This window comes from Gopherus evgoodei, unplaced genomic scaffold (assembly GCF_007399415.2).
Source record: "Gopherus evgoodei ecotype Sinaloan lineage unplaced genomic scaffold, rGopEvg1_v1.p scaffold_31_arrow_ctg1, whole genome shotgun sequence".
Classification (NCBI taxonomy): domain Eukaryota; kingdom Metazoa; phylum Chordata; order Testudines; family Testudinidae; genus Gopherus; species Gopherus evgoodei.
In genome coordinates this window covers 1,650,584-1,672,773 of record NW_022059983.1, presented here as the reverse complement: position 1 = coordinate 1,672,773, position 22,190 = coordinate 1,650,584, and positions in this window count along the sequence as shown.

Below are 22,190 nucleotides of genomic sequence, written 5' to 3'. Positions count from 1 at the left end.
GTGACCCATGCCCTACACTGCAGGAGAAGGTGAAAAACCTCCAGGGCCTCTGCCAATCTGCCCTGGAGGAAAATTCCTTCCCAACCCCAAATATGGCGGTCAGCTAAACCCTGAGCATGTGGGCAAAACTCATCAGCCAGCACTCAGGAAAGAATTCTCTGCAGTAACTCAGATCCCATCCCATCCAACATCCCATCACCAACCACTGGGCATACTTATCTGGCGATAATCAAAGATCAATTGCCAAGATTAGGCTCTCCCAAGTTTTAAGAATGCTTGATAAAGGTCTTATAGGTGTTTGTTTCTGTCTGAGGGGTTGGAGCAAATTCAGTTGTATCTTAGGGCTTGGCTGTAGACAATGGCTCATGTGATGTGTCCTGGATGGAAGCTGGAGGCATGTAGGTAAGTATAGCGTCAGTAGGTTGCCGGTATATGGTGGTGTTTATGTGACCATCACTTATTTGCACTGTAGTGTCCAGCAAGTGGCTCTCTTGTGTGGATTGTCCAGGCTGAGGTTGATGGCAGAGTGGAGATTGTTGAAATCCAGGAGGAATCCTTCAAGGGCCTCCTTTCCGTGAGTCCATATGATGAAGGTGTCATCAGTGTAGCGCAAGAAGAGAGGGCGAGAGCTAGGGGACAAGAGCTCAGGAAGCATTGTTCTAAGTCAGCCATAAAAATGTTGGCATACTGTGGGGCCATGTGGGTACCCATAGCAGTGCCACTTATGTGAAGGTGTAAGTTGTCCCTAAATCTGAAATGATTGTGGGTGAGGACAAAGGGGCGGAGGGTCCTGGGGGGTAATCAGGGGACAGGGAGCAGGGGGTGGTTGAATGGGGTGGAGGTTCTAGGAGGTGGTCAGAGGACATGGAATATGGGGGGGTGGATAAACAGGAGTCTCATGGAGTGGGGATGTGGATACGGGTCAGGGAATGGGGAACGGGGGGAGGGGCTGGATAGGCATGGGGCCCCAGGGGGCCTGTCAGGGGGTGAGGTGTGTGGATAGGGGTCCGGGCAGTCAGGGAACAAGGAGAAAGGAGGTTGTATAGGGAGTAGGGTCCCAGGGAGCAGTTAGGGGACAAGGAATGAGGGGCATTGGCTGGGTCAGGGGTTTTGAGGGGGGCGGGAAGTGGGAGGGCGTGGATAGGAGGCAGGGGCCAGACTGGTTGAGGAGGCACAGCCTTCACTACCTGACTCTCCATACAGTTTTGCAATGTGGCCCTCGGGCCAAAAACTTTGCCCACTCCTGGGCTAGATGGACCCAGTATGGCCATTCTTATGGTCTTATGTTTCCCATAGAACAGCAGTGACACCTGGTGGCCAGTTTGAATAATGCACCAAGTTTGTTTCCCACGAAGCGGTAGTTTCCCATGGAGCGGTAGTGACACCTAAAGGCATGTTTAGGTAATTCAGACGGTATACACTAAATTACACCAATTGGCTATGGGGAGTTTTTCTTGCTTAGTTTTACATTTGGTCAAGGGGGCAGGGGGGGAAGTGGGTCAGATATTCATAGATTCCAAGACAGAAGGGACCATTACGATCACCTATTCTGACCTCCTGTATAACACTGGCCCGAGACTTTCCCCAAAATAATTCCTTGGGCGAGTATTCTTGCTGCCAAATGCACTGGAAGGCAGTTGCAGGGATGGGACGAATACTGTTCTTATACATGCCCCTTTCCATGGTTGCCTCCTGAGGTCTGCTGACACGAGCTTTAGGAGATGTGCTGGGAGAAGGGGAGGGAGTATTGCATCATTGACTTTCTGCAGTACTGCAGCCCATCACTCTAATATTTGAGTGCCTTCAATATAGAATTGCCAGCAAGCGTGAAATCCCCAGCAGATGTCATGGAGTCTCTGGCACTTTGCCCTCTTAGGGCTCAGGTGTCTGCTGGAGGAAGGGCCGTGAGCTGCCCCTGGGGCTGACACACACAGGTGGTCAGACTAGAACAGGGGTTCTCAAACTGGGGTCAGGACCCCTCGGGGGGCACCAGGCTATTACATGGGAGGGTTGCAAGCTGTCAGCCTCCACTCCAAACCCTGCTTTGCCTCCAGCATTTATAGTGGTGTTAAATATATTAAAAAGTGTTTTTAATTGATAAGGGGGGGGGTCGCACTCAGAGGCTTGCTATGTGAAAGGGGTCACCAGTACAAAAGTTTGAGAGCCACTGGACTAGAAGATCTGGTGAGTCCTTCTGGGTTTGTACCCTAGAGGGAGCTGTGAAGGCCGCTCTGCTGTCTGAACAACAAAGCCAAATGCACTGAAATTTGAAAAGGAGTCGGGCCCCTGGTGCCAGGCGTGGAACAAAGGCCTGGGGGTGATGAGGTGGACACTGCTCACAGGATCCAAAAAAATGGAGGTAGCCACGTTTCCTCTGTTAAGCGATGTCATGCCAGCCGGCAGGAGCCAGGTGTCTGTAATAAGCTGCAGTGCAAGCAGTGTGGTAAGAGGTGGCACGCCAGCCAGATGTGTCACAGGGCCCCACAGCACACTGCAGGGCACATCCAGAGGAAGCCATCAGCACCTACAGGCAGGAGCCAGGGGAAGCATCGGGCTCAGAGGCTGGTTGTCCCTGGAAGGCAGGAGGTGGGAAATGGAGCATTTCACAAAAGAGGAGCTGGTGCTCTTCACCTTTTATTATTATTATTATTATTATTATTATTATTATTATTATTATTATTATTATTATTATTGGGGGGCCCCAAAATGTTCCTGCTTAGGGCCCCCAGTGGGGGCCTGTGCTGGACATGACCAGAGCTGTCCTTCCCCTGCTCTGGTAACTGAAAGGTAAATGATGTGTCATTGACTGCAGAGGGGCCATGGCGTGATCTCTGAGGCAGGTTCCAGAAATAGTTCCAAGGCTAATATTAGGGGAACCAAGGGATGTTTACAGACTTGCAGTAATGGCAGCTGGGTGCTGGCCCTCTCCCAGTCACCGTAATGTGTGATAGTATCTGTTCCCCTTTGGCATTAATGGTAACGGGAGGAAATGCACCCTCTGCCCCGCAGTGGGCAGAACTGGGCTGTACAAACTGAACCTGGATGGCCGTGCACTGCCGTAGCCCAGGTGGGGGAGAAGAGGGGGAATTGAAAGAATACCAAGAGTATGTTGTGCAGACATGGGTGTGATAAAGGCATCACAGCAAGGCCGCTTGTGTCTGACAAGGCCGTTCCTATCTTGCAGAAGGCCAGGCCTGCACCCTGCCTGTGGAGAGCCTGTGGAGACAGCCAGATGAATAACAAAGGCAGGGAAGAGTCTCACCTGTGGAGGTCAGTGCATGGGCTGCAGTGTAAGGTTAGTGGGTGAGTATTGTGCTGGGGGGGACAGGGAGGGCCCCCCTCCCCTTCTCCCCCGGAGCTTGCTGCTGCCAGTGAGGAGAGGGCTGGGAGGAGTCCTCCTCTCTGGCCCCCTGTCCAGCCCCAGGGCAGCCTGTCTGCTGCATTCCAAACCCAGCCCCATGCCCCACACCCCCTCCCATACCCCAACCCTCTGTCCCAGCCCAGAGCCCACACCCAGCACCCAAACCCCCTCCCAGAGTCTGCACCCAGCACCCAAACCCCCTCCTGCACTCCAACCCCCTGCCCCAGCCCAGAGCCCATACCCAACACCCAAACTCCCTCCCAGAGCCTGCACCCCAACCCCCCTCCTGTACCCCAACCCCCTGCCCCAGTCCGGAGCCTTCACCCAAACTCCCTCCCAGAGCCCGCACCCCAAACCCCCTCCTGCACCCCAACCCCCTGCCCCAGCCCAGAGCCCGTACCCAACACCCAAACTCCCTCCCAGAGCCTGCACCCCAAACCCCCTCCTGTACCCCAACCCCCTGCCCCAGTCCGGAGCCTTCACCCAAACTCTCTCCCAGAGCCCGCACCCCTCCCACACCCAAACTTCTTCCTAGAGCCTTAGGTAGGTGTGGGGAGGGGGCAGGACTTGGACCCATTCTGGGCACCACCAAAAATTATATAACCTTCCACTCTGTCTGTGCCATAGGGTCTGGAGTTATCACACCAGAAAGCTCACTGGGGGCAATGTGGGTAGAGATCCATGAGCAGCACCATGGGTAGGACAGTGACAGATGGGGCCCAAAGTTGGTTTTAGTGGCTGGCCTTAGATCATGATATTGCAGTGGAAAGTAGCCAGTGTGAAACAGGCTGGAACGAGCACCATGTCACCAGGGGAGGGGGCTGCAAAGCTTTGGAAACAGCAGCACGTGTGCTTGCAGATAAAAATACGCTAGGTGCTGCACATGGCACCAACCATTGCTGGTCAAACACCACCAGTGCGGGCCCTTACGTTGTGCTGTCTGTGGCTTGCTGAGGCACTCGGTTCAGACACCTGCCCACAAAGTGTGGCTGAGGATTTTCAGACATTTCTACAGCCAAACTGTGTGAAACCTGCTAGATTGGCCACCCATCACCCAATGGCCTGGCAGACAGAACTGTCACTAGGATATGGCAAATAGCGGTGACCGCTCCAGGGCCCGTGCTTTGGGCGGCCCCGTGCTTCATAAGGAGGCGGGCGGGCGGCGAGGAGGAGGTACCCTACCAACCTCCCTCACCCCGCAGCACCTCCTGCCCGGTGGCGGGCCCCACCGATCAGCACCTCCTCCTCCCTTCCTCCCAGTGCCTACCACCGATCAGCTGTTTGTAGGCGCTGGGGAGAGAGGAGGAGCAAGGATGCAGCGTGCTTGCGGGAATGGGCAAAACTGGACAGGGAAGAGGTGGGGCAGGGGTGCGGCCTTGGGGGAAGGGGTGGAGTGGGGGCAGGGCCTGGGGAGAGCCAATGGGGAGCTCCCCCTTGCAGATAGAAACTCGGTACCTATGCCCCAGCCCAGCACCCCCCTAGGGACAGCCCTGCTGGCAGAGCACTGTGTGCAGACACAGAAACGAGCATTAGACAAAATCATGGAGGCCCCAGCCACTCTGCAGCATGAAGATCCTGGTCTCACAGATGTCGCCACAGGGTCTGCCAGTCCGAAACCTCCTGCAGAGCTGGGTCTCCTGAAGGAGTCAATTACCAACTGGATTGGATTTACTCGGACTAGACTTACTGGGAGCACTCAGAAAAGGCAATGAACAGTGAGCGATTTCCTGCCTCGGGCAGACAGCAGGGGTAGAAATGTACAGGGGAGGGAGATGGGGGCAAAGGGGGATGAACCTGACAGTGGTAGAGGTGGAAGGGGAGATAATGAAGAGGCCCGTTGATCAGCTGTCCGAGATAAAAGCTTAAGTGCAGGTGAGGGCCAAAGGCCAGGTGTCGTTCATGCACGGCAGGCACCATCAGCCCCAGCAAGAAGGGGAATGATATGGCTGTTCACTCCCCACCATGCTCAGTTCTGTGAAATGGGCCATCTCACATGTTCCAGGACAGCTGCCTGCCTGACTCCTCCCAAGCACAGGGCTGGTCCAGTGGCTCCTAGCTGTAGGTGCCAAAGGCTTCGTCTGACGTGTCCTTCATGTGCTGTTGGGCACTGTGGCAGTCCAGGGCGGTGTGCCCACCTTACCACACTGCAGCTTGTTACAGACACCCTGCTCCTGCTGGTGTGATGCCTTGACAAGCAGAAACACGGCTCCCTCATTTTGTCTGAGTTCTGTGAGCGGTGCTGACCTCCTTCCCAGGCTGGGTTCATGGGCCAAGCTTGTTTTCAGATTTTGGCACATTTGTCTTTGGGGGTTCTAGACAACAGAGGAAACGCCACAGCGCACTCTATGCAATGTTCAATGGACTTTCCCTTCATTCTGGGGGTTTTACTCCAGAAACAAACTGATCTCTGGGAGCCTCCATCAGAAAATTACCAGAATAACAAGTTACAGACAGATGTTTCAGGCTTGCCAAAATTCAGAAATACTGTATGCTCTTCTTCTAGTTCCATGGCCACCAACCGGTAGATCGTGATCAACTGGTCGATCGTGGAGCCTCTCACAGGTGATCTGTCACAGTGGCTGCCAACCCTCCTGAAGTCAAACCAGGAGATTGGTTGCTAACAGTCCAGTGGTGCAGCAGGGCCAGGGCAGGCTTCCTGCCTGCCCTGGCTTCCTGCCTGCCCTGGCCCCAGGCCACTGCCGGAAGCAGCTGGCATGTCCGGCAGCAGCTCCTGGGGGGAGGGGCAGGAGATCTCTGTGCCCTGCCCTCGTCTGCAGGCGTTGCCCACGCAGCTCCCATCGGCCAGAAACGGGAAACCCCAGGAGCTGCTGTTGTACATGCTGGCTGCTTCTGGGAATGGCGCGAGGCCAGGGCAGGCAGGGAGTTTGCCTTAGCCCTGCTGCATCACCGTCTGGGAGCTGCCTGAGGTAAGTGGTTCCTGGCCAGAGCCAGCACCCTACACTCCATCCTGCACCCCAATGTTCTGCCTCTCACACTCTGAACCCCTCAGCCTGCACCCACTCCCTCACCCCAACCCCTATCCCAGCAGAGTGAAAATGAGTGAGAATAGGGGAGAGCGAGGGATGGAGGGAGTAGGGCGGGGCCTTGGAAAAGGGCCAGAGCAGGGGCGGGGCCTCAGGGAAGGGGCAAGGCAAGGGTGTTTGTGTGATTACTGTTATTTGTACGTTTTCTTTGAAGTAGATCCTGCACTTAAATTCAAAAAGTGATCTCGTGCTTAAAAAGGTTGGAGACCACTGTTCTAGCTGGTTTTTTAGCTGAACTTGTACTCTTCTGTTTTTAAAAACGGTGTTCAGAACCCAGACCCTGCTTTGTAAAGGTGTGGCTGTGCTCAACACTGCAACATCTAACAGATTTAGGAACCTAAGTCTCATTTTCAACAGGGATTTAGGCACTTAAGAGTCTAACTCCTATTGCCTGTCAATGTCCCTTCAGAATCTCCATGTCTAGCTCACCAGATTATTGTGGAGAAAGTAAATTTTTAAGTGCCATAAAAGATGTTTTTCCCACCAATGTTAGGAAAATGGCCCTTTGTGTGCCAATATGTTCTATAGCAGTTGCATAAATATGCTGCTCACAACATGCCCTTCCGAAAGTGGTTCAGTTTAAATTCCTGCTCATGCCCCAGCTGGGTGTTATGCAGAGCAGTGACCTGAGGTGTGGCTGCTAGGCTGGAATGTCCTGGTCCTTTGGGAGCAGCGGATTGGTGACTGCTGGGATTGTGCAGTGGACCAGGGGTGGGTGTTCCAGGGGGATGCTTGGAGGCTTGGGGACTGGGGAGCTTAATGCCCTTTACAGAGACAGCAGGGCAGGGCCTGCGTAGGCTGAGAAAAGGGCTTGAATTGCCTGTGGCTGGTGGAGGTGGGAGCTGACGCCTGGTAGCCACAGACAAGGCTCCTCATGCTAAGAACAGGTGGGGGAGGGGATAACAGCTCTGCCCCCCATCACAGCTACCTGCCTGCAGAGCAGCTCCCGGAGCAGACAGTACTAGGCCTGAGGCACTGGGCAGTCATTTGCTCCACTGCAAAGCGACTGCAAAGTGGGGTACAGGGTCCTGGCCTGCCTGGCAGCACTCACACCCGCTCTTCCTGGCTGTAAATGGTGCATTGCAGTGAGGAGCCCAGTGCAGACCTGGCAGCACAGCAGCAGCCAGCTGACCTTGTCCATGTGCCCAGACCTTCAGTGTCCAGCTAGACGAGGCTGTAGGCAGAGTTCTGAGCAGGACACGTGCCACAGCCAAATGCCCTTGGTCTGAGCTTGTATTGTGGAGCCCAGCAGGAACCCTGGGGCAGGAGAGATGTGATCTAAACACATGCACACAGCCACAGAGCACAATGCCAGCAAGGGCGGGAGAAACTCAGAGCAGAGATTGAAATCATCCTGGACGGAGAAAACACAAGCAGCATCTCACATTTGCTCTTGCTGGCCAGGTCGGCTTTGCCAGTTCTGTACATTCCCATGTTTGACACCACCCCTAGCAGCAGGGGATGCCCTCCAGCATCTACAAAGCCTCTGGTTTACCTGCCCAGCTCCAGTTGGGCTGCTAGTGCTGAGGCAGATGGCACCTCCGGGAAATCTCGGAGGCCACTACTCGCAGCCAGACAGATTGGAGCAGCAGACCAAGGGCCAGCGCCTGAGCACAGAGATCCTGGGATCCCCGCCACCTGTCGCAGCACTGCCCAGGCTCCATCACATGCACAAGCGCTGTTCCCTGGCTCCCTGTTTTCACTATAAATGTATATCAGTGCTGGATGCAGGGGCATGCACAAGGAGGGCAAGCAGGGGCACAGGCTCTCCAGTAGAGCTCCTCTGGCCCCAGGCAGGCCACATTGCTCCTGGATGCTAAGGGATGTCTCCCCTGGTCGGGGTCCATAGTGGGCTGGGAGGTTTCCAATGCTTTGAGCAAACCAGAGTCTGTGCTGGCTTCTGAACAGAATCCGTTCCAGCCCCTGACATGTCCTGGGAGTATTAGCAGAGATCTTGTGTTTATCAATTCTGCTGCAGCTCAATGGCTTTGGCATGGCTCTGGGCCACGTCCCCAGAGTGCTCCCTCCCCAGAAAATTAAAAAAAGAAATAACCTTTTGTGTGTGGACACAAGGCAGCCTTTGCCAAAAAAACAAAAACAAAAAAACCTTTAGATATATTGGAAAAACATTCCCATGTAGACAAGCCCTGATATTATTTTTAATAGCACCATCTGGTAGCTCCCAGATGTCTGCTTCACGAAAAAATCCTCTTTATATAAGAAAAATAAAGTAGAACTAAGCAGAATTCTCAGAGCCAAACATCCAGTTAGTAGCTTAGTTGCTGTCATGTCTTGAATTAGCTCTGGTATATCACTAAGTGGAGAATAGGCTGTCCATCTAGGTGCCAGAGAACTAACCATTTCTAGAAACAGTCACTTAAGGTGTCAAGAAATTTTCTCTAAACTTTGCTCTGTTGGGCCGTTGGAGCAGTTTCTATGTGGGTAGTTGAAGTCCACAGTCCAAACATTTTGCCCCAAGGAGAGGATTCTGGCTCTGCCGTGAGGCCAAGTGAAGAGTCTGACACAGCTTGTCCTCTTCATCCCTCCACCTCCTCGGAGGGTCCCTGGTGAGCTGAGGGGGCAGGGGAGGGGCTCACACAGCCAGGCTGGAGTCAGTGAACGCTTTTGCCTTTGGAGAGTACAGTGAGTTCATATGTTCCTCTTCCTCCTTCACCGGCTCCTGGCCACCGGCATTCCCAAAGGGTGGTCTCCTCACAGTCTGGTCCCTGGAGCCCTGGCTCCCACTGTTGTCATTTGTTCACTATGTTCCATCTTCTTTTGCACTAGGAGGTTGGGTGAGAGTGGAGCAGCTGGAGTGGCAGCACCAGGCGGCAGAGACTGGAGGCAGACTTGCTGCTGAAGGATGAACCACGCACCTGCCAGGAGAACATTCAGCAGCTGTGTCATAAACAGATAGCTAAGGGTTAATGTCTCTTTCACCTGGAGCACCTGACCAGAGGACCAATCAGGAAACCGGATTTTTTCAACTTTGGGTGGAGGGAATTGTGTGTCTGAGGTCTTTGTTTTCTGGCTGCCTGCTTTCTCTGAGCTTTGGAGAAGTAGTTCTGTTTTCTAATCTTTTGTTTCTAAGTGTAAGGACAAAGAGATCAGATAGTAAGTTATATGGTTTCTTTTCTTTGGTATTTGCATGAATATAAGTGCTGGAGTGCTTTGATTTGTATTCTTTTTGAATAAGGCTGTTTATTCATATTTCTTTTAAGCAATTGACCCTGTATTGTATCATCTTAATACAGAGAGACCATTTGTATTTTTTCTTTCTTTTTTATATAAAGCTTTCTTTTAAGACCTGTTGGAGTTTTTCTTTACTTCAGGGAAATTGAGTACTCTGTACTCACCAGGGAATTGGTGGGAGGAAGAAATCAGGGGAGATCGGTGTGTGTTGAAGTGGCTAGCCTGATTTTGCATTCCCTCTGGGGGAATAGGAAAGTCCTTTTTGTTTCCAGGACCGGGAACGGAGAGGGGGAGTCCCTCTGTTTGGATTCACAGAGCTTGTGTCTGTGTATCTCTCCAGGAGCACCTGGGGGGGGAAGGGAAAGGATTATTTCCCTTTGTTGTGAGACTCCAGGGATTTGGGTCTTGGGGTCCCCAGGGAAGGCTTTTCAGGGGGACCAGAGTGCCCCAAAACACTCTAATTTTTTGGGTGGTGGCAGCAAGTACCAGGTCCAAGCTGGTGACTAAGCTTGGAGGTTTTCATGCTAACTCCCATATTTTGGACGCTAAGGTCCAAATCTGGGACTAAGGTTATTGACAAGCTGGAGGCCAAGATGCAGGAGGAGGCCACCAGGATTGGGAGCAAGGCAGTGGGAGCCGTGGAGGGGAAGCTGAGGGAGGCAAGAGATGCTGGAGAAGGGCTGTAGAGGAAGAGCCGGCAGGACTGCATAAGAGAGCTCCAAGCTGAGGAGGAGATAACCAGACACCCCAAGATCTGTCACACATCCTAAGGGCTTTGGCATCATTAGCAAAACTCTAAGGCAGAGGTTCCCAAACTGTGGTTCATGACACATCTCTGGGGGGTACACAGGAGAAATTGTGAAATGGGGGATTTTATTTATTAACTATTTTATTTATTGCATTTTCATAACAGGCTACTCAGACAAAGCTTAAAAATGTGGGAATTTGTTATATAAAATATGGTAGTTAATTTACTTCAAAATGTATCAATGAGTACACAGAGACGCAGACATACAGAGCCCTCACCTCCAATCACGAAACAGTGCGGGCTCAGTGGCCCAGCAACTGTCCAGAATAATTGAGTCCAGAGCTTAGTCAAGGGTTTTTTTTTTGGTTGTATACATCACATTTTAACTAACGATATCTGTACATAACAGTGAAATATGGACAGATGGCTTAAAACGGTTAGTGTGAAGAACATACATATCAGTGATGAGAAGGGTGGAGTACATAGGCAGCTGGTATCTAAAAGGTATCTAAAAGGATGTCATAAGGAGGAGGGAGAAAACTTGTTCACCTTAGCCTCTAAAGATAGAACAAGAAGCAATGGTCTTAAACTGCAGCAAGGGAGGTTTAGGTTGGACATTAAGAAAAAGTTCCTAAACTGTCAGGAGGGTTAAACACTGGAGTAAATTGCCTAGCAAAGTTATAGAAACTCATATCTGAAGCTATTTAACAGTACATTAAATAAATGTCTATCAGGTATGGTCTACACAGCACTCAGTCCTGCCATGAGAGCAGGGGACTAGACTCCACAATCCCTCAATGTCTCTTCTAGCTCTAGAATCTATGAATCCAGAACAGGATATATGTACAGCTGCAACATCTGCATAGCAACCACTACCAGTTTACACACAAAAAACTCATGCTCACCCATTCTCAGCTCACTGAGCACTGGAACCTATGGCCTTTGCCTAGTGATTCTTACTACAGTGAGGGTGAGTTCCTTCCTCAGCAAATGCCAAGTACAGTTCTACTGTCCTTGATTCACATAACCAGGGTAACAACACTTTATTACTCCTGCCCCAATAACAAAGAGACTGAAGATCCCACACCAACCAGTGATCATTTGGGCAGGCAGTCCCATCATGCTAGGCAGGGAGGGTGTATCCATGCAAATAAGATCAGCCCCCTGAAGTCCTTTTCCACAGCTCACCACCAGATGTCAGGGTAGAGCTCATTCTGATTCTGCTTACATAGGTGATTGATTCTTTTAACCAGGTTTAATTCTCATGTCTTTCTTTTATCTTATAAACAGGGCCTGTGCAACTATTTAGGCAAACTAAGTGGCTGCCTAGGGTGCCTAGTGGTTGAGGGCACCTAAAAGCCCACTCAGGCGAGGAGGTGGAGTGGAGGTGAGCTGGGGCGTGGGAAGGGCCACCCGCAGTTACGAGGGAGAGGGGCGCACAGGGGAACCACTCCCTACCCCAGATCACCTCCACTCTGCCTCCTCCGCTGAGCACACAGCCCCCACTCTAAGTCTCCTCCAATGTGTGCCACAAGCCTGGGAGGGGAGGAGAATTAGTGCGGCGCCAGCATCCTCAGCGGAGGAGGCAGAGCCTTGGTGAGCTGGGATGGGCTCCCCAGGCGGAGTTAGCTGCCGTGAGTCTTGTGATGGAGTTGGGACTGTCTGTGTGGGGGATGAGAGAGCCGGGGATTACTTTAGGTGAGGGACAAGTGCTCAGCCTGTAACCTGAGCCAGGGAGCAGGGAAGAGGGTCAACACCTTTCCCCGGGAAGGTGGACAAAGGAAGGGGCCGGCTGTAGGGAAGTTAAGTCAGTTTCGGTTTTGGGCTGGGGCGGGGAATTCAGGGTATCCTAAGCTGCCATCCAAGCACCCTGAACCCCCAGCAGGACTCGATTGAGGGGTCCTGACTGTGCCAACAAGCTCTGCTGTAACCTGCATTCCTGTTGTCCAATAAACCTTCTTTTTTACTGGCTGGCTGAGAGTCACTGTGGGTCCCAGGAAGAGGGGTGCAGGACCGGACTTCCCCACACTCCGTGACAAGTCTCCCCTGGTGGGGTTAGCTGCTGCGGGGGGATCCCCGGGTGGGGGGCTGTGTTAGCTGCCGCGGGGGGCAGGGTGAGCTTGGGGGGTTGGCGCAAAGTGGACATTTCGCCTAGGGCACGAAACTTCCTTGCACCGGCCCTGCTTATAAATAAACCTTTAGGTATTAGATGCTAAAGGATTGGCAACAGCATAATTATTGGGTAAGATCTACGTTTTATATTGACCTGGGTATGTGTCTGGTCCCTTGGCATCAGAAGAACCCTTCGTTTGATGAAATTGGTTTTAAGTAATCACTCATCATTAAGTCTAATGTCTGGGTGTTGAATCCAGGACTGGAATATCTAAGGAGGCTGCAGTTCTGACTTCTTGTTAGCCAGTGTGGTGAGACAGAAGTTTACTTTTGTTGCTGGCTTAGTATGTATTATGGAAGAATAACACCAGTTCTGGGGGCGTGTTTGCCCTATTTCTCAGCAGTTTGTCCTGAATCTGGTATTCTCTGTTGTGACCCACAGAGACATGGTGAAACTGCTGCTCTACGGTGTGGCCCAAACCTCAGCCTTCTCTTCACCCAAGAGCTGGTCAAGCTGTCCATTATGGATGTGCCCCTTGGCCAGCCTGCAAACTGCTTTTGGCCCCACCCTGACATCCTCTGACTGGTTTGGTCTGGGAAACTCTTCCCTTGTAGCTGGAATAAATACATTTGCTTTGCCCAGAATGTTAGGGGCCTTTATTTGCTGATGGGGCATGTAATTGGCTGCCTAAGTCAGGTGGTATAATTTACTTTCACTGATTGGGGAACCAGATCTTTATAAGGCAGGTGTGTGCATTGATTCTACCGGGGTGGGGGTGAGAGCAGACACTGGGAGCAGAGTGGCCAGAAATATGCACTCTGGTTAAATCCTTTTCCTGGGGTGTTTTGTGGAGAGCAGAGCTTTATGTTCCTCTCTCATGCCTGCCAAGCTAGCTTCAATCAGAAAAGAGCAGCTTGTATGGGGTGCATGAGATGCTGTCCCATGCCGTGACTCTCCCCCAAAGGTAGTCCCAGCATGGCTGAACTCTCCACTGGTGGCGTCGTTAGCAGGATCAGATGCGGCAGGTGGATGGGGCTTTCCCAGCAGGTCTCACTGTAGGATGATGCGAGGGCCATGGCAGGGGCCATGAGAAATGCATGACTCCAGTTGTCTCGCAGCCTCTGAAGTCTGGGTGCTGCCTTGTTGCTCATCACCATCTGTGAAACACACAGATTGGGTGGCCATGACCCGGCACAGACCTGGTGGGACCAAACAAGCTACAGTAGAAGCCCTGATGATGGCAGGCCAGCACATCCCAGGCACTTTGCTATTGTACCAGCTGGATCCTGCTGCTTTGCACGTCTGTGGACAGCTGCAGATGGGGAGGACAGTGTCAGTCTGACCACCTGAGCAAGGCATTGGCTGGCATGCTCAGCCCGTGCATGTAGCTGTCTGTGACAGTCAGTAGGAATTAGACAGTCTGGGTCAGCTGAGCCCAGAGGGCTCTTGGCCCCTCAGATCCAAGGATGCCTTAAGATCATGCCTGGCACATTGCAGGATGGAATCAGGAATGAATGGAACAAAATTGATCTGTTGGAAATCAAGCCTGACTGAGGTGCTGGAACAGTTTGTATAGTGGGGAGGCAGTCATTGAACCAAACTGTAAACCCTGTATAGGATGGAAACCGTTTCAAGCCCAGCAACATCCCTGGTTCCAGCACCTTTGGGCCTGACTGATGGACAGAATAACAAGGGGCTTGAATGATCCACCCTCACTGCCTTTGGGGGCCTTTTGAGAGGGATTGGAGTGGGAGGGGCAGTTCGGGGACTGCACAGAGTGTGTTGCTTCTGGAGCAGCAGTGACACCCCTTGGCCACTTTGGGATCCATTGTATTGAATGCAATGCTCTTGTGTTATTGTGGGTCCCCTTGCTGGGAGGGACGTGGTGTGAGGCTGGGCAGCTCACAAGACAAGCCAAGAAATGTGCCCAACAAAACTGGACTTTGGGGACAATGCAGGGGCAGGGCATGGGCAGTGGGTATCACAGACCAGGGGACCCAGACTGCCAGGTGTGACCCTGCCCACACTCCACCCCAGGCCCCCTCCTGCTTCCCACTCTTTTCCTGTGGCCTGGGCTGGGGCTGGACTGCAGCTAGGTGGGCTGGCCTGTGGCCAGGGACTCAGGGTGGCTGGGGCCAGTGATCACACCTCATGCCATCTGGGAGCACTTGGGTGGCCCAGGCCTGTGGTATCTCATGCGGAGCGAAGAAAATTCACACAGTCAACACAGCTGCAAACAAGTCAGGAATCCTTTTATTCTCTTCCACCACCTCCTTATATAGTTAAGTCTGGTTACATAAGAACCAATCATGTGGACTAACATCATACATGCTAGCAATCTAATTGGACAAGAAGAAAAATCACGCGCTTACCATGCCTCTAATCACGCGATTGGCCAACCGCAACAACACAATCCCCGACCATACAAAGAAGGATCTACAGCCTCCTCCCCTCTCCTCTCCTGAACCAATCGCTCCGTGTGGAACGCAGAGAACAAGCGGCTCGGACCAGCCCCCCCAGCTACAGCCACAGGACTCCAGCTGAGGAGGCAACGGACACCCACGTGTGACAGCTGCCGCCCACCTCTGCCCGCGGAGCGCCTTGCGCAGGGACCCACACCTACCCGACATCAGAGCAGGAGCGGCGCCGAGCCCAGCCGCCTGGGCTCCCCGCGCTGCCCGGCCGGGGCCCCAGCAGCGCCCGGCGTCCGAGCGCATGAGAGGGAGCGAGGAGCGGGGGCCGCGGCCCAAGCCGCTCGCCTCCTCTCCCGGACGGCGGCAGCAGAGAGACCGGCCCGGGGAGAAGCAAGGAGGCAGCGAGGAGGCGGCGGCTCTACGTGAAGAGCCCGGACACAACCCCGGTCCAGCGCCGCACCCGACCAGAGTAGGGAGGATAAGTCCCTACACAGGCCGGAGTCAGGAAGCCTGGCGCCACAGTGGGAGGAGGTCTGGGCTCTAGTGGGGAAGGGGAGCAGAAGGGCTGGGAGAGAGTCAGGGCATTGGGCAGAAGGGGCGCGGGCCAGCCTATCTGAACTGGTGGTTAATGTGCTGCCCATGGGCAGGGGATTTTGGGAGGGTTGGAGTGGGTAATGCAAACTCCCCACCTCTGGTTACGCTAACTGCCAGGCTTTTGGCCTGCTACTCAGGGGGAGGGGTGCCTATCGGCTGGCCCCTCATTCCCGGGCACTGGCTCTGCGCTGCACTGCCCTACCCAGCCTGGGTCTAGGGCTGAACTGCAGACATGGTTGCAGCAACAGGGAAAGCCCAGCAGGGGCTGAAGGCCTGACCTGGCATTTCAAACAGCGCAGCAGGAGAGTTACATTAAAAACATAGAAAGGTACAAAATTAACATGAGCCTCATTGATTGGATTAAAAACTGGCTACCCACAGGCTCCCCTATGCCCCCCATATGCCACCCCCATCAGCCCACCCCACAGGCTCCCCTGAGCCCACCTGCCTGCCCCACCCAGCCCAGCGGCTCCCCCGCACACCCTCAGCCCAGCCCACCTCCACAAGTTCCCCCCACCTGACTGGCCCCCAGCCCACCCCACAGGTTCCCCTGTGCCCCTCCCCATTCTGCCTCACCCTTCTGGACAAACTCCTTGCTGTTGAAGTGGTGGGGGTAGGGTTGGTGGCTCGGCAGGGGGCTGCCTGGGGAGCAGGGGGTCAGCTGCAGAGCAGCAGGTGCGGGTTGGTGCTGGCATGAAGCCGGGCAGGTTGCTGCACTTGTAGCTGAAGTGCTGGTGGGCTGCTGGTGCCCCCAGGAGGAGCCCTGAGCCACTCAGCACCTAAGCTGTGGTCACGACTTTGCCATGGTGGGTGGGTGGGGCACATGGGGCAGATGTGGGGTGCCAAGCAACCCCTGTCAGCCCAGCAGAGAGCTGATTCCTGTTCCTCAGAGCCTGGGGGTAGCAGCTGCTTGGACTGCTCATAGGACAACAGGAGTGTCACCACAATGGTGCCTATGGCAAACAGGCCTCTGCTGGTTAGGTCCCCAGACCCACTCAGGCCCTGGCCTGAAAGCACCCGGGCAGGGACCGTGGAGGCCAGTAATCCTGCAGCAGCCCCAGCTCTTGAGGGGGCTTGGTGTCCCTAGCCCCATGCTCGCCTCCGCCATGTGTAAGAGTGTCAGGGCTCCTGGCTCAGGGCTGGACATGTGGCATCTGGTGGGGGCAGCTGATGCCAGGGGACTTGAGGGGATGTCCCCTCCTCCAGAGGTGGCTACATCTGTGAGCATGGGCCGGAAGGTGCTTTGAGGTCCGATGGGATGGAGGGCATGAGGAAAACATACAGACTCAGCCCTTGTGGGTGCCAGCTCCGATCCAACCCCATGGCAAGGGCCTGGCTGGCTTGGAGGACAGGGAAAGAGGCCCGGAACCTGTCACCTGGAGGGGGTACCAGTTCTCATTCAGCCCCATGACAGGGGACTGGCTGGCTCAAGGGATGGGAAATGGACCACTGGGACTTTCCCCTGCATGGCCTGACTGGGTCTCTCCCTGCGGTGTCTGCAGAGAGCCGGGTGCCTTGGCACCGTGCCCTTGGAGCTGGGAGTGGCTGGGCCGGTGCCAGCGCAGTGTGTGCTGCCCGTGCCAGGCTGATAAGGGTTGGGTAATCTCAGGAGGTGTTTGCCGATGGGTTGATTGTATTGCAGAGCAAACACAGGCTCCGCTCACTCCCTGCTGGGCAGTGGATGAGGCGCCTAGGACATGTCCAGCTACTGTTGCCTCGGGTGCCTCCCGCCGGGACCTGAGGAGGGAAAATGGATCCAGAGGCCATTGGTGAGGACACATTGAACCACAGTCTCTTCAGGGACTGAAGGGTGAGAGACAGTAGACTGAGACATCCCAACAGCTCCCGACCAACCCCATTGCCTGGGCCTGGGGAGGGATCATCCCCTCCAGTCTATTCCCTGGGTTGGGGGGAGAATCATCCCCTCCAGTCTATTCCCCGAGTGGAAAGTCATCCCCTTCGGTCTATTTCCGGGGTGGGGTGGGGGTTGAAGGGAGCGCGGAGGAATTGTCCCCTCTGCTCTGTTCCCGAGGGAAAGCAGATTGGGGCTCAGGAACATGCAGGGGATGGGGCAGGTGGCTCAGTGGGGCACTGTGCTATAGGGAACGGAGTAGGGGGTCACTGGGGGAGCTATGCTGCAGGGAACAGGGCGGGGGCTCTCAGTAGGGGGCACTGTGCTGCAGGGAACAGGGCAGGGCGCAGTAAGGGGCACTATGCTGCAGGGAACAGGGTCGGGGCTCTCAGTAAGGGGTGCTGTGCTGCAGGGAACAGGGCGGGGGCTCTCAGTAGGGGGTGCTGTGCTGCAGGGAACAGGGTAGGGGGCTCATTGGGGGAGCTGTGCTGCAGGGAATAGGGCGGGAGCTCTCAGTAAGGGGCACTGTGCTGCAGGGAACAGGGCAGGGCTCAGTAAGGGGCACTGTGCTGCAGGGAACAGGGCAGGGGCTCTCAGTAAGGGGCACTGTGCTGCAGGGAACAGGGCAGGGGCTCTCAGTAAGGGGCACTGTGCTGTAGGGAACAGGGTAGGGGGCTCATTGGGGGAGCTGTGCTGCAGGGAACAGGACAGGTCTCTCAGTAAGGGGCACTGTGCTGCAGGAAACAGGGTGGGGGCTCTCAGTAGGGGGCACTGTGCTGCAGGGAATAGGGCGGGAGCTCTCAGTAAGGGGCACTGTGCTGCAGGGAACAGGGTGGGGGCTCTCAGTAGGGGGTGCTGTGCTGCAGGGAACAGGGCAGGGCTCAGTAAGGGGCACTGTGCTGCAGGGAATAGGGCGGGAGCTCTCAGTAAGGGGCACTGTGCTGCAGGGAACAGGGTAGGGGGCTCATTGGGGGAGCTGTGCTGCAGGGAACAGGACAGGTCTCTCAGTAAGGGGCACTGTGCTGCAGGAAACAGGGTGGGGGCTCTCAGTAGGGGGCACTGTGCTGCAGGGAATAGGGCGGGAGCTCTCAGTAAGGGGCACTGTGCTGCAGGGAACAGGGTGGGGGCTCTCAGTAGGGGGTGCTGTGCTGCAGGGAACAGGACAGGTCTCTCAGTAAGGGGTGCTGTGCTGCAGGGAACAGGGCAGGGGCTCTCAGTAGGGGATGCTGTGCTGCAGGGAACAGGGTGGGGGCTCTCAGTAAGGGGCACTGTCCTCTGGCTCTTGGAGCTGGCCCCAGTGCTGTGCTGTCTGACCCACTTTGAGTGAGAGGCTAATTCACTCACTGGCACCCATGGGCTCTTTCCCAGGTGCAGGTGTTTCCCTGGCAGCTCAGACCAGCTTGCAGCAGGGCCTGCCAGGCTGGCCAGTCCTTAATGTTGTTTGTGTTATGTACGGCATTCTCGTTCCCTCTCACCCTAAGTTAGTGTTGTGCTGCTGTTCCACAGCTGCCCTGCCCCAGAGGTGGCTGCATCCCAGTGCTGGGCAAGCTGCCCCACATGGATCCATGCCACCAGCAGGTCCCTTCTGCCATGAGATATGTGAGGCTGAGGCATACGCAGGGTGTCCCTGAGTTGGTGGTGGCCAGTGAGAGGCAGCCAGTCTGGGGGAGGGGCTTGTGCCATGGGATAGAATTGGGTCCCACAGGCAACACAGGGGCATTGCTCACCCCCTCACAGCTAGGGTGACCAAATAGCAAGTGTGAAAAATCAGGACAGGGGGTGGGGGGTAATAGGAATCTATATATGAAAAAGACCCAAAAATCAGAACTGTCTTTATAAAATCAGGACATCTGGTCACCCTACTCCCAGCTAAGCACTGGGGACACGCTGGCTGGACAGGCAGGGCACCCAGAGACCTGAACAGGGTTTTAGTGTGTTAATGAGAGTGTGTCAGGGTGTGTGCGGAGAGCCTCTGGACATAGTGTGCATGGCAGCATGTGTGTGTGTGCAGGGCCCCTCTGCGTGTTGGCATGGTGGTTGTTCAGCGTGTCACTGTGTGAAGAAGTGGGAATGTTGTTGATGTTTTCCCTGAATACTGAGGTGTGCCTCGGTTTCCCCTATGTGTTACTCAAGTATCTAGGTAGTGGGACACGTGTGTGTGATCATTACAAGGACCCCTAGAGGGCAGGTCTGATTGCTGATGGGCTGCAGAGAACCGCCCATAGTATGGCCTGGCAGCTGTTGGCTGGGCCCCCTCCTCTGCCAGAATCAGCCGGAGGTGTTGGAGAACAAGGAGACCAGGTGACCTGCTGGCCAGGGAATGAGACAAAGGAAGGAGGAGGGGCGATGGTCCTGATGGAGGCGAGGTAGCTGGAATGTCAGTTTCCTGTTTTGGGACTCAGGGGAAAGGGCACCAGGGCCCTAGATGCCCTTCCCCAAGATGGACTTTGCTGAAAGTTCCTGCTCTCTGTGCTAACAAGCTCTGTTCTATGCTGTGTTCTGTTGACTAATAAACCTTCTGTGTCACACGCTGGCTGAGGCCCTGTGACTGCGGAGCTGGCTGCATGGTCCCTTTGGGGACATGTGAGGCTCACCCAGGTGTCCTAGTGGGGTGGACTCACTGCAGGGAGCTCACAGGGTGACCAGGGGCCTGGATGCTCCAAGGTCTGACCCAGGAAGCACCGAAGCCGCAAAAGCTTCTTGCCCTGGAGTAAGAGCACCCTGACAGGGAGACGCTGCACCAGAGTCTGGTCTGGCTTCACTTGGAACAGTTCCAGAGCACCAAACCTGTGACTCCTGGACACAGTGTGAGTGTGGGCTGCGTGGCAGCATGTGAATGTGGCAAGCCTCTCTGCCCATTGGCAGGATGGCTGCTCAGCAGGTGTGTTGCCACCAGCTGAGATGGGGCCAGGGGCTGCCTCTCTGGGCGTGGGTTGTGCTGGGGGATGCTGGTTTCCCACAGTGCCATCCTGGCCAGAGCCCCACATGGCATGGCTGTGTTCTCCCTTTGAGGTGTGGGTACCAGCTTCACTGGCGGTGCATTGGCTGCTCCCAGCAGCTGTCTTACCCAGGCACCTACTTGGGCAGCAGCCACGCTGCCAGCCACCGGCCTGCACCATACTTCCTAGTCTGGAACTGATTGTTTCCACCCCTGCCTGGAAGAGTGGTGCCAGCTGAAGAGCCATGTGGTGGAAGCATTGCCAGCCCTGGGGGCTTTGCTGCTAGAGGCCAGGGCCCCAGGGACATGGTTGAGCTGGGGGCACTGGTGCTGTCCTGCTGGGACACTCCAGGATGGCTCTGTGGGGGCTCCAGTCCAGGCACACCAGCAGATCCTCCCTGGGGCAGACTAGGTCCTGATGGGTTTGGGTTTGTCCTACTTCAGCTGTGGCCTCTTCCCCTGGCCAGCATCATGTGCCCCCCATGTGACACAGGGGGCAGCCGGGATGGTGACAAGGATCCCCTCTGGCCTGGGAATCGCTCCGTACTGACCTCCCTGCCCACACTGCAGCTGGGGGCAGCAGGAGGTGAGTGCAGCAGGGGACAAAGTGAACTGGGCATGATAAGAGTGAAGGCTCAGGTTGGTGGGACTGAGGGTATGGGGCTGGTGGGGAGTGATGGCACAAGGCTGGGGGAGGTGAGGGTGCAGGACAGGGGGCAGTGGAGTTGAGGGCAGCAGGGCTGGCATCTGGGGATAGCAGAGGGTGAGTGTGCATGATTGGGGGCAGCAGGGGTGAGGGCATGGGGCTGAGGGGTGGCAGGGGGTAAGGGTGCAGGACTGGGGATGGCAGGGTTGAGGGCACAGGGCTGCTGGTGCAGAGGATGAGGTTGCAGCACTGGAGGCAGAGGGTTTGGGGGCGCAAGGCTGGTGGTGTCAGGGGGTGAGGGCACAGGACTGGGAGTGGCAGGGTTGAAGGTGTACGGCTGAGGGGTGGCACGGGGTGAGGACACAGGGCTGGTAGTGACAGAGGGTGAGGGCACAGGACTGGGGGGGGTGGGGTTGTGGGTGCAGGGCTGGCAGTGGCAGGAGTTGAGCATGCAGAACTGGGGGCAGCGGTACCGGGGGCAGCAGGGTTGAGGGCGACAAGGGGTGAGAATGCAGGACTGGGAACAGCAGGGTTGAGGGCGTGGGGCTGACAGTGGCAGGGGGTGAGGGCACAGGGCTGGTGGTGGTAGGGGATGGGGGTGTGGAGATAGACATGGTGCGTGCCAGGAGCTGGGTGTGCTTGTGCTGCTGGATCCAAGCCTTGATCTCTGCCTCCCGCCCCCGGCTCCAGGGGCATTGCCCATCTGGCCTCCCCGGCTCTGGGGGCATCATTCCCAGAGCAGGGCTGTGCTGAGGCCAAGCTGGTGCCAGCAGCTGGGGGAGCCCCATGGCCAATCTGATCTGGGCCAGGTGCTGCCTTTGCTTGCCATCCCCAGGGCTGTGCACCCCACCCCCATCCCAGCGCCTCGGGTGGCAGGGAGCAGAGCCCCTCGGGTGTGTGCAGCACCTGGACCAGGACCCCCCACTCCCTGCTGGGGGCTCTAGAGTCAGACTCGAAGAGCAGCCCCTCCCTGCCATGGGGCTCGGTGCGTGTCTGGGGGGCTCTAGGGGTGCTGCTTCTCTCCCCAGTGACACCTGTGCTTGTTGGGGGGGGGAAGGGGGCTCGATTGGTGGCCGGGGGGGTTCGGTGCGTGGCCGGGGGGTCGGGGGGGGTTCAGTGCGTGGCCGGAGGGCCAGTGAGGGGGGTCGGTGCTCGCTCGGGGGGGCTGCTCTCCCCAGTGACACCTGTGCTTGTTGTGGGGGGGGGGAAGGGGGCTCGATTGGTGGCCGGGGGGGTTCGGTGCGTGGCCAGAGGGCCGGGGGGGGTGTTCGGTGCGTGGCCGGAGGGC